Raw genomic sequence first — 6,203 nt, 5'->3', positions numbered from 1 at the left:
TGGAGTGACTGGTCATGTTCAAGTTCAAGCCAGCAAGTCACATCAGCAAGTCAGCATGAAGAACAAATGAGTTCTATGGCAAAGCACAGGCATACCTACAGCATAGGTCTGACACAGGGACCAAGGTTTGAGCTTAGAGTCACTTAAACACAGCTGCTGAGCCAGGGCACAGAAACTTTCCACAAGGTTGCTAATGATCTTTCTTGCACAGACTTTGCTCCAAGTTCATCCCAGAAACACAATGTCAAAGCTGGCCTTGCATGGACAGCCCAACCACTGTGAAGGTGAGAGCAGGTTACAGAACTGGAGGGCGCTTTCACAGCCCTGAAACTCCACTGATATAAACAAAGCAGATGCTGTCTGCGGAATTCAGTGAGAGTTTCTGTTTGTTCCTTAAAATACCTTTTCCAGTCAAAAATAGAAGTGTATGGATCCAGAATTTTCTGCTGCCCACCCAACAGCAGGCTTAAAATTGTTCCTAAAGCCTTTCAGTAGACCTTTTTTTCCACTCTCAGTGATTTACAACATGTTTTCATTTTTCAGAAAAACTAACTGGTAGTTTTCAAGATTAATGCTTGAGAGAAGAAAATGAATCTGTGGCCATATTCTCAGGTTATTCAGAGAATGGCTTGTGAGCCTAATCATCTTGCTTACTGCAGTGTAGGAGAAAACCATTGATTAGCAAAGTAACTCTGTGTGCCTTGCAAATCGTATTGAAATGTCTTTCAGAAGGATAAGTTTGGAATGATTTCTTTTGTAGTATTCCACTTCTACCACGAGATGGCCCACATAAACCGGTAGTTCATTTGCTATTTCTTCATCAGGTATGATGGTGTATTGAAAGCTGTGTTATATTAGATACTGTGCTGTCTACATATGCATCAGTATATTGAGCATGTGGGGGAAGACAGAATAAGACAGGCATGACTGGACAGATTGGCAAAGCAGGAGAAGAAGAATAGAGGGTACAAGAGCAGAGTATTAACTGAGCTGGGATTAAATTATAATTACAGTGAATACTGAAAATACTGAGCATTAGCCAGAGATGACTGGAATGAGGTTCCTATTTTCAGGTGATATTTCCTCCACTGTAGCTCCCAAATCTGTCTTGGTTCTTTCTTTTCTATGAATAAGAAATGAACTCTTGCAAACCGTAAGAGTTTAAACAGAAGTCTCCGAAAACCTGAACTCAGAAAACATTTGCCTTGGAGGTAGGAAAGACCAGTTTGGATTCCTTCAGGCAAGGAAGATATTACGGGGAAGAACCATCCAGAATAGATGATCTAAATGTGGTTTAAAAGAGTAAGATCCTAACCAACAAGTTGCTTTCTAGGAGAACAAATACACCAAATAAAAATGCAACTAAAATAAACAAAATCCACAAAACACCATTTCTGATCTAGCTAGCCATGCGAAAGTCCCCAGCAAGACCATGAACTGAAAGCTGAGAGGAGCTGTCTGTGACCCTATTCCCATTTTAATGCTAACTAGCTTCTTTTTTGGGCTAGTTCTTAACTTATTAATTCATAGACTCATAGAATCATAGAACGGCCTGAGTTGAAAAGCACTACAATGATCATCTAGTTTCAATCCCCCTGCAATGGCAGGGTTGCCAACCACCAGACCAGGCTGCCCAGAGCCACATCCAGCCTGGCCTTGAATGCCTTCAGGGATGGGGCATCCACAACCACCATGGGCAACCTGTTCCAGTGCGTCACCATCCTCTGAGTGAAAAACTTAATATCTAACCTAAACTTACCCTGTCTCAGTTTAAAACCATTCCCCCTTGTCCTCTCACTATCCACCCTTGTAAACAGCTGTTCCCCCTCCTGTTTATACGTTCCCTTCAAGTACTGGAAGGTCACAATGAGGTCTTCCCGGAGCCTTCTCTTCTCCAAGTTAAACAAGCCCAGTTCCCTCAATGTTTTCTCATAGGAGAGGTGCTCCAGCCCTCTGATCATCTTAGTTGCATCCTCTGGACCCACTCCAAGAGCTCCACATCCTTCCTGTACTGTGGGCCCCAGGCCTGGACGCAGTACTGCAGATGGGGCCTCACAAGAGCTGAGTAGAGGGAGAATAAAGCCAAAGAGAGGGGGACAGTTCATCCTTAGTGCAGCCTTATTCATTGCCACAGATGCCACTCAGCAAAGATATTGAAAGGTAGATTGTACTGTGGTACTGTGTTTCTGTGCAAAAATAATAGCATACTGGAGATGGGTTTTTTTTGTTGTTTTTTGTTTGTTTGTTTGTTTGTTTGTTTTCTTTGAACAGTGATAAAAGTATGGGGACATTTCGAAAAAGCAAGTAAAATGGACATGAATGGGTTCGTAGTTGTTTGCTATCCCAACATTTCCATTTTATGAAGTGAGTCCTGGGGAGAGAGAAACGATGTGTAATTACACAGCTGAAATGACATACAGTTGCATACTTGAGAATGTTTGTGTTTGAGGTGGGAGGATATACACAAAATGTTCTCACAGTTGCTTTCATCATGGCAATTAATTAATTTGTTTAAATTTATCTGTGTTTTTTTTTTTCCTTCTGTGAATTATACTTACATGTATCTACTGGTGGTTCTATCAGAGAAGCAATGTGACTTGGCTAGCTTTCAAATCCCATTAAGGTTTCTAAATATCTGTTCAGATTATTTTGGTTTGAGTGCTTACATGAAGACAGATTGACAGATAGTGTGCAGTGATTGATTACCTTCCCTTGTTAGCCTTATGTCTTTCCCCAGGGCAGGTCTTTTTTCACACAACAGTGCTTATTTATAGGACAAATAGTGAAGAATATCCTACCCAGGGCCATCTGTTGATCAGGATACTATTCTAGGTTTCATCACTTCCTCATAATGTTTACAACAGTTTCATAGTAGAGACAGTATGTTTTAAAAGCCAGCTTTCCCCGTAAGTTCTTACATAACCCAAAATTTCAAAGAACCTTTCACACAAGAAGTCCAAACCATATGAAAAGAATATCTGTCACTACTTGAAAGAGCTCTTGAACAAGGCATTTGTTCCAATCTTAAGCTAAGAACTCACATCGCTTCTTTGTAATGCTCAGAAAAACAGTGAAACAAACATCCCTTTCAAGTGAGCTTTCTGTAAATAAGAAAAGCTAACCAAACAAAAGGCTGAAATGAGTAAATTCTAGAAATTGTAGCTTTAGATCAAAGTAATTGGACTGAGTACTATTAACCTATGAATATGTACCTCCCAAGAACAATAGGAGCTTCTTTTGAATATGTAGGCTGTAAGGTATTTCATGGTGTTTTTGACATTGCAATAGCCCAAAAGCTGATTTTATATATGTATGATTTCTTATAATTTTCCTGAAGTCAATGACAATGAGAGAAGGCCTAAAATTATAATTTTCTATCTAGGAGCACACTAGAAAATCAGTTTCTCTCTATGGCTTTCTTGGGGCATGACAATAAACAGGTTGTAATCACCTTCTTCAACCCTAGAATTTAACTTCTGCCTGTGAAATTTCAACTCTACATATCTATGCTTCACAGGGATTTACTCAGTAGTTTTTGGCACTGAGCTAACCCCTAAGGATCTACTTTTTTAAAAGACACTGAGACTTACTCAGAACAAGAGACATAAAGTACTGCTAATTTACAGACATTTTCCAAGATTTTCCAAAGAGTCCCTGGTAGAATTACAGAACCATAAGTTTTGTGTTCCAGTCTGTGCCCATTGCCCCTTGCCCTGTCGCGGGGCTCCGCTGAAAAGAGCCAGACCTCATCCTCTTGACTCCTACCCTTCAGATATTTCTAAGAATTGATGAGATCCCTCCTCAGTTTTCTCCAGACTGAACAGTTCCAACTCTCTCAGCCTTTTCTCACTAGAAAAATGCACCAGTAATCCTGCCCTTATACTCAGCATTGGTGAGGCCTCACCTTGAGTACTGTATTCAGTCTTGGGATCCTCAGTACAGAAAGGACATTGAGGTGCTGGAGCAGGTCCAAAGAAGGGTAACAAGGCTTGTGAGGGGCTTGGAGAGACTGAAGGAACTGGGGCTATTTAGTCTGGGGAAAAGGAGGCTGAGGGGGGACCTTATTGCTCTCTTCCAATATCTGAAAGGTGCTTACAGAGGGAGTGGGGTTGGTCTTCTTTACATAAAGGCTTATAAAGCATTGGAATAGACTCCCTGGGGAAGTGGTTGAGTCACCATCCCTGAATGTGTTTAAAAACCATTTGGATGTGGTGCTCAGGGACATGATTTAGCAGAGGGTTGTTAGGGTAGTACGGTTAGGTTGTAGTTGGACTTGATGATCTTTGAGGTCTTTTCCAACTGAGCAATTCTATGATTCTACGATCATCTTTGTAGCCCTCCCTGGCTCTCTCCAGAATCTTCCCGTCTTCCTTGAACTGGAGAGGCCAGAACTGGACTCCAGATGTGACCTCACTGGGGCAGAGCAGAGGGGGAAGATGATCTCCCTCTACCTGCTGGCCATGGTCTTTTTAATACACCCCAGGATATCACTGATTTCTTGGACACAAAGACACACTGCTGGCTCATGGCCAACCTGTTGTCTACAAGGATACAAAGGTCTTTCTTTTTCACAGTGGAGAAAATACTTTAAACAGTTTGGCCAGACTCATTTTGGCCTTTGATGAAATTAGTCCTTTCAATACTTAGAGGCTTCATTGCATTCAGACCTTTATTTAGAACAACCTACAGCCTTCCAAACAAATCTAACTACAAAAGGGAGTAATCTGAAGAACCTCATTGTCTGCTTTGTTTTAAAATAAGGAATTTGTACTCATTCATACTCATACGTTTTCAGTCTTATGTATTGATGCTCTTGCCCTCTTTTTGTTATGTTTGCAAGACTTCCCTAAGAAACCCACTCAGAATCAGCAGTTTCTTCTTCATTTTCCACATCTGGGGGCTCTGAGACAAGTGAAATTAATGAATCTAGACTGATTTCCAACTGTCCTAGCTGAAAAAGAAGTGAAACTTGTACTGTGGTTGTATTGTGGCTTTTAGCCACACCTTAGGGCAGCAACTAGGGAATTATTATGGTGCAAATGAAAAAATATATACACTAATTTCCCACATAAGAGTGGGAAATAGTACATCAACTAATGACACGTGTTTGAACAGTGGGGCTTACTGGGAGGCCCCAAATGTCTCACTGAAGGCAGCCCAGGCTGGTTCATAAACTTCTCTTTTAGAAACTGCCCCTGGAAAGGCTCAGTGCAGATGGTGATGGTTACATGAGGGGTCCCCTCCTTGCCTTGTCAGGTGTTCAGTGCACCTCAGCTGTATGGTCAAAATCTGGACTGGCTCATGATCAAATCCAGTGATGCTTTATTCTGCCATTTGTTTGCCCATGCCAGTTTGACCACAGGTAGGTGGTCACAGTAGGTGAAAAATACAAATGACTAGTCACATGGCAGATTGAGTTTGACAAATTTCACAAACCACACCTGATCTGTTACAACTCACTCAAACAACTTAGGAGAGTTTCACCTTCCAAAATGCAGAGGAAGCCCAACAGTCTCATTTTTGACAGCACCATGAGAGTGAGTGCAGATGGATGCGCAAACATGCCATATATTTATGTCATTCGTTATGAATGATGTAAGGGGTTTAATGTGATATTCAGAAAGGTCATGAAGTTTCAGATAATATTCTGTCTTCCTTAGTTTTCCATGGGAGAGAAATTTAATTCCTATATATAGCACAATGAAAAGATTTATATTCAGAAATATTATTTTGTTGTCCAAATGGATGGGATTTTTTTTTCTCTGCTGCTGCTTGGACTTTCAAAGTGTAGCAGTGCTTAATAGTGATTCCTCTGAGGCTTTTAGCACCCTCCTGCTTTCTATTTCAATTTGCTGTTCTTTGCCATGATCTATGAAGGGGTGAACTGCCAGGTTTGCAGGCCTGGCAACTCCCCCATCTTCCCCGGGTGGATTTCCCTCCTAGGAGCAGCCAAGCTTCCCTACTGCTGCCCTATGGCTGTTTGGCTGAAGAATGATGGTGGTGGTCACAATAAACCTCTTGGGCAGTTTTCCAGAGTACTCATCCCTGCAGTGACTTTGCTAACAAGCTTGCAGAAATTTTGTGTTCCTAATGAACCTACTTTCTGCTATGGATGTCACAAAGTAGACCTCTCCTGGCACCAGTTGCCCCCAGGTCGAAGAGGGAGAGCATTTTTATACAGTGCCATTACTGCGAGGAAAAAA

This window comes from Phasianus colchicus, chromosome 3 (genome assembly GCF_987193195.1).
Source record: "Phasianus colchicus chromosome 3, bPhaCol1.hap1.1, whole genome shotgun sequence".
Lineage (NCBI taxonomy): Eukaryota > Metazoa > Chordata > Aves > Galliformes > Phasianidae > Phasianus > Phasianus colchicus.
Note: the sequence above shows the minus strand (reverse complement) of the source record.